The sequence below is a fragment of the Periophthalmus magnuspinnatus genome, chromosome 22 (assembly GCF_009829125.3).
Source record: "Periophthalmus magnuspinnatus isolate fPerMag1 chromosome 22, fPerMag1.2.pri, whole genome shotgun sequence".
Lineage (NCBI taxonomy): Eukaryota > Metazoa > Chordata > Actinopteri > Gobiiformes > Gobiidae > Periophthalmus > Periophthalmus magnuspinnatus.
Window position 1 is genome coordinate 22,319,446 of NC_047147.1, and position 8,622 is coordinate 22,328,067.

Genomic DNA, 8,622 nt, shown 5'->3' on the forward strand with positions numbered 1-8,622 from the left:
TCACCCCGGACACGTCCTCCAGCTCCTCCGGTGGGACCCCAAGGCGTTCCCAGGCCAGCCGAGAGACATAGTCCCTCCAGCGTGTCCTGGGTCTTCCCCGGGGCCTCCTCCCGGTGGGACATGCCCAGAACACCTCCCTAGGGAGGCGTCCAGGAGGCATCCTGAGCAGATGCCCGAGCCACCTCAGCTGGTTCCTCTCAACGTGTAGGAGCAGCGGCTCTACTCCGAGCTCCTCCCGTGTGACCGAGCTCCTCACCCTATCCCTAAGGGTGCGCCCGGCCACTCTGCGGAGGAAGCCCATTTCAGCCGCTTGTATCCGCGATCTTGTCCTTTCGGTCATTACCCAAAGCTCATGACCATAGGTGAGGGTCGGAACGTAGATTGACCGGTAAATCGAGAGCTTCGCCTTCCGGCTCAGCTCCTTCTTTACCACAACGGACCGATACAGCGACCGCATCACTGCAGACGCTGCCCCGATCCGCCTGTCAATCTCACGCTCCATCCTTCCCTCACCCGTGAACAAGACCCCGAGATACTTGAACTCCTCCACTTGGGGCAGAGACTCACCACCCACCCGGAGAGAGCAAACCACCTTTTTCCGGTCGAGAACCATGGCCTCGGATTTGGAGGAGCTGATTCTCATCCCAGCCGCTTCACACTCGGCTGCAAACCGCCCCAGTGCCTGCTGCAGGTCCTGGCTCGAAGAAGCCATCAGGACAACATCATCTGCAAACAGCAGAGATGAAATCCTGTGGTTCCCGAACCAGGCCCCCTCCGGCCCCTGGCTGCGCCTAGAAATTCTGTCCATAAATATAATGAACAGAACCGGTGACAAAGGGCAGCCCTGGCGGAGTCCAACATGCACCGGGAACAGGTCTGACTTACTGCCGGCAATGCGAACACAGCTCCTGCTCCGGTCATACAGGGACCGGACAGCCCTTAGCAAAGAGCCCCGGACCCCATACTCCCAGAGCACCCCCCAAAGGACACCACGAGGGACACGGTCGAATGCCTTCTCCAGATCCACAAAACACATGTGGACTGGTTGGGCATACTCCCATGAGCCCTCGAGGACCCGATGGAGAGTATAGAGCTGGTCCAGTGTTCCACGACCAGGACGAAAACCACACTGCTCCTCCTAAATCCGAGGTTCGACTATCGGTCGGATTCTCCTCTCCAGTACCCTGGAATAGACCTTACCGGGAAGGCTGAGGAGTGTGATTACCCTGTAATTGGAACACACCCTCCAGTCCCCCTTCTTATACAGAGGGACCACCACCCCGGTCTGCCACTCCACAGGTACTGTCCCCGACCGCCACGCGATGTTGCAGAGACGTGTCAGCCAAGACAGCCCCACAACATCCAGAGACTTGAGGTACTCAGGACGGATCTCGTCCACCCCCGGAGCCTTGCCACCGAGGAGCTTGCCAACCACCTCAGTGACTTCAGCCAGGGTGATGGACGAGTCCGCCTCTGGGTCCCCAGTTTCTGCTTCCTCCTCGGAAGACGTGACAGTGGGATTGAGGAGATCCTCAAAGTATTCCTTCCACCGCCCGACAACATCCCCAGTCGAGGTCAGCAGCTCTCCACCCGCACTGTAAACAGTGTTGGTGAAGCACTGCTTTCCCCTCCTGAGGCGTCGGACGGTTTGCCAGAATCTCTTTGAGGCCGTCCGATAGTCCTCCTCCATGGCCTCCCCGAACTCCTCCCAACCCCGAGTTTTTGCCTCTGTGACTGCCCGAGCCGCGGCACGCTTGGCCTGCCGGTACTCATCAGCTGCCTCAGGAGTCCCACGAGCCAACAAGGCTCGATAGGACTCCTTCTTCAGCTTGACGGCATCCCTTACTTCCGGTGTCCACCACCGGGTTCGGGGATTGCCGCCGCGACAAGCACCACAGACCTTACGACCACAGCTACGAGCAGCCGCATCAACAATAGAGGTGGAGAACATGGCCCACTCGGAGTCCATGTCTCCAACCTCCCCCGGGATCAGGGAGAAGCTCTCCCGGAGGCAGGAGTTGAAGACCCCCCTGACAGAGGGCTCCGCCAGACGTTCCCAGCAGACCCTCACAATACGCTTGGGCCAGCCAGGTCTGTCCGGCTTCCTCCTCCGCCAGCGGATCCAACTCACCACCAGGTGGTGATCAGTTGACAGCTCAGCCCCTCTCTTCACCCGAGTGTCCAAGACACGCGGTCGGAGGTCAGATGACACGACAACAAAGTCGATCATCGACCTCCGACCTAGAGTGTCCTGGTGCCACGTGCACCGATGGACACCCTTGTGCTCGAACATGGTGTTTGTTATGGACAAGCTGTGACTAGCACAGAAGTCCAACAACAAAACACCGCTCGGGTTCAGATCGGGGAGGCCGTTCCTCCCAATCACGCCCCTCCAAGTGTCACTGTCGTTACCCACATGGGCGTTGAAGTCCCCCAGGAGAACAACGGAGTCCCCGGTTGGTGCACTGTCTAGTACCCCTCCCAGGGACTCCAAGAAGGCCGGGTACTCTGCACTGCTGTTTGGCCCGTAGGCCGACACAACAGTGAGAGACCTGTCCCCGACCCGAAGGCGCAGGGACGCGACCCTCTCGTTCACCGGAGTGAACCCCAACACGCAGTGGCTGAGCTGTGGGGCAATGAGCAAGCCCACACCAGCTCGCCGCCGCTCCCCGCGGGCAACGCCAGAGAAATGGAGAGTCCAACCCCTCTCAAGAAGATGGGTTCCAGAGCCCAAGCTGTGCGTGGAGGTGAGGCCGACTATATCTAGCCGGTAACGCTCAACCTCCCGCACAAGCTCAGGCTCCTTCCCCCCCAGCGAGGTGACATTCCATGTCCCCAGAGCTAGTCTCCATGTCCGGAGATCCGGTCGTCGAGGTCCCCGCCTTCGACTGCTACCCGGATCTCTCCGCACCCGCCCCTCATGGCTCCTCCCGCAGGTGGTGGGTCCACGGGAGGACGGCCCCACGTCGTTTCTTCGGGCTGGGCCTGACGGGCCCCGTGGGGAAAGGCCCGGCCACCAGGCGCTCGCTGCCGAGCACCCACCCCAGGCCTGGCTCCAGGGTGGGGCCCCGGTAACGCCAGTCCGGGCGACGTAAACTGCCTTGTTGTATTTTTCTTCATGAAGGGCTTCTGAACCGCTCTTAGTCAGACCCGTCTCCGAGGACCTGTTTGCCATGGGTGACCCTACCAGGGGCATGAAGCCCCCGACAACATAGCTCCCAGGATCATTCGGGTGCTCAAACCCCTCCACCACGTTAAGGTGGCGGTTCGGGGAGGGGTATACCCCCTTTCACAACACTAAATAGTAGATAGACTGTGAGCCATTATGAATGCTGTTCTATCATTTGAACACTTGACATGTTTGACCCCAACTAAAAACTCCTAAAAAAAGCCAGATTTGAACCAGCGACCTAAGGATTTCAGCTGTTTAGTCTACAGTCCTCCGCTCTACCAACTGAGCTATCGAAGGCACATTTTTGGATTTTGAGCTCTAGATAAACCTCTGGCAAGAGAAAGGGGGATCTGGTAAATGTCAGTGTTCTCAATATATCTACCCTGTGTTTAGTTTGTATTGTCTCTGCTGTGTTTTATGAGTTATCAGAGACTTTTCTTGAGCTGGTGTGGTGAGATTTTGATCAAGGTGCAAAGGAAGGATTCTGTCTTTTCTGGGGATTCTCGAAATGATTCACGTTATTTACTTTTTCCTAAATATACCCTTGTGTGACGTATTGCAAAGTTGTATATTACATTCCAAAGGTACGTTTCAGATGTATTCAGCACCAAGTATTTTAATGCATTTATAAAGCCTCAAGGTTCTACGAGAAGGAACAATAAAGTTCATAGTCCAACAAACTGAGGTTCATAGTCCAAAGTTCATAGTCCAACAAACCCCCTTCCACCAAGCTGAATAGTAGATAAACTGTGAGCCATCATGAATGTTGTTCTAGCATTTGAACGCTTGACCTGTCTGACCCCACCCAAAAAATCCTCTGAGCTGCATATGAACCAGCAACCTAAGGATTTCAGCTGTTTAGTCTACAGTCCTCCACTCTACCAACTGAGCTAGCAAGTGCACAGCTTTGTTTTTTTGAGCTCTGAATAAATCTCTGGCAAGAGAAAGGAGGATCTGGTGAATGTTACTTCTGAGGAGCAGACAGCAGACAAAATGAGGAGCAGCCAGGGGGCATCTGGATTTGAACCAGAGACCTCTTGATCTGCAGTCAAATGCTCTACCACTGAGCTATACCCCCTTCCATGAAATCATATAGTAGATAAACTGTGAGCCATTATGAATGCTGTTCTAGCGTTTGAACGCTTGACCTGTTTGACCCCAACTAAAAGATCCTTCGAGCCGGATTTGAACCAGCAACAAAAGGCTTTCAGCTGTTTAGTCTACAGTCCTCCGCTCTACCAACTGAGCTATCGAAGGCACATTTTTTGATTTTGAGCTCTAGATAAACCTCTGGCAAGAGAAAGGAGGATCTGGTAAATGTCAGTGTTCTCAATATCAACCCTGTGTTTAGTTTGCATTGTCTCTGCTGTGTTTTATGAGTTATCAGAGACTTTTCTTGAGCTGGTGTGGTGGGATTTAGATCAAGGTGCAAAGCAAAGGAAGGATTCTGTCTTTTTTGGGGATTCTCGAGGTGATTCAAGTTATTTATCATACTTTTTCCTAAATATGCCTTTATGTGTGACATATTGCAAAGTTGTATATTACCTTCCAAAAGTACGTTTCAGATGTATTTATCACCAAGTATTTTAATGCATTTAGAGATGTTAAACTGAGTCAACATGGAAAGCAAGATCTGGTGGTTTACGGAGTCGAAGGCTTTCTTTAAGTCTAAAAAGACAGCCCCAACACAGGGACTCCTATCCAGCAAGCTCTTTATATTTTCTGTTAACACACACGGGGCAGTGTCTGTGGAGTGATAGGTACAAAAGCCAAACTGTAATGGATGTAAGGAGGGTTTGGTGTTTTCTAGGTGAGCAGTGAGAAGCTTGTCTACCCATTTCTCAGCTATTTTCGATATAACAGGAAGGATGCTTATAGATCGATAATTAGCCATGTTTGTTTTTGGTGTTACTGGTGTTATCATGAATTTTGCTAAATCTGCCCTTATGTGTGACGCATTTGCAAAGTTGTATATTACCTTCCAAAGGTAAGTTACAGCTGTATTTAGCACCAAGTATTTTAATGCATCTATAAAGCCTCAAGGTTCTACGAGAAGGAACAATAAAGTTCATAGTCCAACAAACTAAGAAGTAGCCAGGAGGCATCCGGATTTGAGCCGGAGACCTCTTGATCTGCAGTCAAATGCTCTACCACTGAGCTATACCCCCTTCCACCACACTCAAAGACAATAACCACTCCTTTGAAGATAGTAAAGTTCCGCTCTGAGCCAGAGAAAAGAAATGGTTTGAGAGAGGAGTTAAAGAAGCTTTTTTTGTTAGGAAAGAGAATCCTTCCTTAAACAGAAATGGGGGCCTGAGACATAATCTCTCCCCCATCTACAACTCCATCCTCATACCCAGAACAATAAGAACAATAGCAGGGTCGTTAAGGGCTGAATAGGGTAGTTTCAGCTGAAACTGGAGACAATGGCTGCTTACAGTTTCAGTGTAGTTAGCCCCTCCCCTCAGATAGCGTTAAAGACAGTGGCCACCAGCAATCTGACCAGAACTGAAGTAGCGGCTTGGATGAGCAGCAAAACATCTTCACTCCTACAAGATTTGTCTAGTTGACAGATTTAACTTCATTGTTTGCTATGGATCAGACCTGGACAAGTGAGGGTCTACACAGACAAAGCTTGTAGTCCAACAAAGTGTGGACCAGCCAGGGGGCATCTGGATTTGAACCAGAGACCTCTTGATCTGCAGTCAAATGCTCTACCACTGAGCTATACCCCTTTCCATGAAACTAAAAAGTAGATAAACTGTGAGCCATTATGAATGCTGTTCTTGCATTTGAACACTCGACCTGTCTGACCCCACCTAAAAGATCCTTCGAGCCGGATTTGAACCAGCGACCTAAGGATTTTAGCTGTTTAGTCTACAGTCCTCCGCTCTACCAACTGAGCTATCGAAGGCACAATGTCAGGTTTTTGAGCTCTGGATAAACCTCTGGCAAGAGAAAGGGGGATCTGGTAAATGTCAGTTTTCTCAATATATCAACCCTGTGTTTAGTTTGTATTGTCTCTGCTGTGTTTTATGGGTTCTCACAGACTTTCCTTGAGCTGCTGTGGTGTGATTCAGAGCAAGTATTTTAATGCATTTATAAAGCCTCAAGGTTCTACGAGAAGGAACAATAAAGTTCATAGTCCAACAATCTAAGAAGCAGCCAGGGGGCATCCGGATTTGAGCCGGAGACCTCTTGATCTGCAGTCAAATGCTCTACCACTGAGCTATACCCCCTTCCGCAAAACTAAAGTAGTAAACAGACTGTGAGCCATTATGAATGCTGTTCTTGCATTTGAATGCTTGACATGTTTGACCCCAACTAAAAACTCCTTCGAGCCGGATTTGAACCAGCGACCTAAGGATTTCAGCTGTTTAGTCTACAGTCCTCCGCTCTACCAACTGAGCTACCGAAGGCACAATGTTGGGTTTTTGAGCTCTAGATAAACCTCTCGCAAGAGAAAGGAGGATCTGGTAAATGTCAGTGTTCTCAATATATCTACCCTGTGTTTAGTTTGTATTGTCTCTGCTGTGTTTTATGAGTTATCAGAGACTTTCCTTGAGCTGCTGTGGTGTGATTCAGATCAAGGTGCATTTTTGTATTTGAAAAGTTGCATATTACATTCCAAATGTGATATACACCTGTGATATACAACTTCTTGATTTGCAGTCAAATTCTCTACCACTGAGCTATACCGTCTTTCAACAAACTAAAGAGTTTGCTGTGTTTTATGAGTTATCAGAGACTTTTCTTGAGCTGATGTGGGATTTAGATCAAGGTGCAAAGCAAAGGAAAGATTCTGTCTTTTCTGGGGATTCTCGAGATTCAAGTTATTTATCATATTTTTTTCTAAATACGCCCTTATGCGTGACGTATTGCAAAGTTGTATATTCCCTACCAAAGGTTCGTGTCAGATGTATTCAGCACCAAGTATTTTAATGCATTTATAAAGCCTCAAGGTTCTACGAGAAGGAACAATAAAGTTCATAGCCCAACAAACTGAGGTTCATAGTCAAAAGTTCATAGTCCAACAAACCCCCTTCCACCAAGCTAAATAGTAGATAAACTGTGAGCCATTATGAATGTTGTTCTAGCATTTGAACGCTTGACCTGTCTGACCCCACCCAAAAGGTTCTTTGAGCTGGATACGAAGCAGCTGTTTCGTCTACAGTCCTCCGCTCTACCAACTGAGCTATTGAGTGCACAATTTTGTTTTTTGGAGCTCTGGATAAATCTCTGGCAAGAGAAAGGAGGATCTGGTAAATGTTATTTCTGAGGAGCAGAAAGCAGACAAACTGAGGAGCAGCCAGGGGGTATCTGGATTTGAACCAGAGACCTCTTGATCTGCAGTCAAATGCTCTACCACTGAGCTATACCCCCTTCCATGAAAGCATATAGTAGATAAACTGTGAGCCATTATGAATGCTGTTCTAGCATTTGAACGCTTGACCTGTTTGACCCCACCTAAAAGATCCTTCGAGCCGGATTTGAACCAGCGACCTAAGGATTTCAGCTGTTTAGTCTACAGTCCAAATCTAGATGCCCCCCTGAGACATAATCTCTCCCCATCTACAACTCCATCCTCATACCCAGAACAATGAGAACAATAGCGGGGTCGTTAAGGGCTGAATAGGGTAGTTTCATCTGAAACTGGAGACAATAGCTGTTTACAGTTTCAGTGTAGTTAGCCCCTCCCCTCAGATAGAGCTAAAGGCAGTGGCCACCAGCATTCTGACCAGAAGTGAAGAAGCGGCTTGGATGAGCAGCAAAACATCTTCACTCCTACAAGATTTGTCCAGTTGACAGATTTAACTTCATTGTTTGCTATGGATCAGACCTGGACAACTGAGGGTCTACACAGACAAAGCTTGTAGTCCAACAAAGTGTGGACCAGCCAGGGGGCATCTGGATTTGAACCAAAGACCTCTTGATCTGCAGTCAAATGCTCTACCACTGAGCTATACCCCCTTCCATGAGCTAATTCCCCCTTACAGGAAACTAGATAGTAGATAAACTGTGAGCCATTATGAATGCTGTTCTAGCATTTGAAAGCTTGACCCCACCTAAAAGATCCTTCAAGCTGGATTTAAACCAGCGACCTAAGGATTTCAGCAGTTTAGTCTACAGTCCTCCGCTCTACCAACTGAGCTATCGAAGGCACTATGTCAGGTTTTTGAGCTCTGGATAAATCTCTGGCAAGAGAAAGGGGGATCTGGTAAATGTCAGTGTTCTCAATATAACTGTTTAGTTTGTATTGTCTCTGCTGTGTTTTATGGGTTCTCACAGACTTTTCTTGAGCTGCTGTGGTGTGATTCAGAGCAAGTATTTTAATGCATTTATAAAGCCTCAAGGTTCTACGAGAAGGAACAATAAAGTTAAGTCCAACAATCTGAGGAGCAGCCAGGGAGCATCCAGATTTGAACCGGAGACCTCTTGATCTGCAGTCA

At 49.1% G+C, this 8,622-nt stretch overlaps 8 non-coding genes across 8 annotated transcripts; all 8 read right to left on the reverse strand.

Annotated features, from left to right (window-relative positions):
• Nucleotides 1–4,178: 4,178 nt before the first annotated feature.
• trnac-gca (transfer RNA cysteine (anticodon GCA)) lies at nt 4,179–4,250 on the reverse strand. Its single transcript has one exon. It is a non-coding gene; the product is annotated as a tRNA-Cys (tRNA).
• Nucleotides 4,251–4,342: 92 nt separating this feature from the next.
• On the reverse strand, nt 4,343–4,429 carry trnay-gua (transfer RNA tyrosine (anticodon GUA)). Its single transcript is given in 2 exon segments — nt 4,343–4,378; nt 4,393–4,429. It is a non-coding gene; the product is annotated as a tRNA-Tyr (tRNA).
• A 1,406-nt stretch (nt 4,430–5,835) lies between these two features.
• Nucleotides 5,836–5,907, reverse strand: trnac-gca (transfer RNA cysteine (anticodon GCA)). Its single transcript has one exon. It is a non-coding gene; the product is annotated as a tRNA-Cys (tRNA).
• Nucleotides 5,908–5,999: 92 nt separating this feature from the next.
• On the reverse strand, nt 6,000–6,086 carry trnay-gua (transfer RNA tyrosine (anticodon GUA)). The gene is given in 2 exon segments: nt 6,000–6,035; nt 6,050–6,086. It is a non-coding gene; the product is annotated as a tRNA-Tyr (tRNA).
• Nucleotides 6,087–6,504: 418 nt separating this feature from the next.
• Nucleotides 6,505–6,591, reverse strand: trnay-gua (transfer RNA tyrosine (anticodon GUA)). The gene is given in 2 exon segments: nt 6,505–6,540; nt 6,555–6,591. It is a non-coding gene; the product is annotated as a tRNA-Tyr (tRNA).
• An 892-nt stretch (nt 6,592–7,483) lies between these two features.
• trnac-gca (transfer RNA cysteine (anticodon GCA)) lies at nt 7,484–7,555 on the reverse strand. Its single transcript has one exon. It is a non-coding gene; the product is annotated as a tRNA-Cys (tRNA).
• Nucleotides 7,556–8,071: 516 nt separating this feature from the next.
• On the reverse strand, nt 8,072–8,143 carry trnac-gca (transfer RNA cysteine (anticodon GCA)). Its single transcript has one exon. It is a non-coding gene; the product is annotated as a tRNA-Cys (tRNA).
• A 103-nt stretch (nt 8,144–8,246) lies between these two features.
• On the reverse strand, nt 8,247–8,333 carry trnay-gua (transfer RNA tyrosine (anticodon GUA)). Its single transcript is given in 2 exon segments — nt 8,247–8,282; nt 8,297–8,333. It is a non-coding gene; the product is annotated as a tRNA-Tyr (tRNA).
• Between the last annotated feature and the right edge of the window lie 289 nt (nt 8,334–8,622).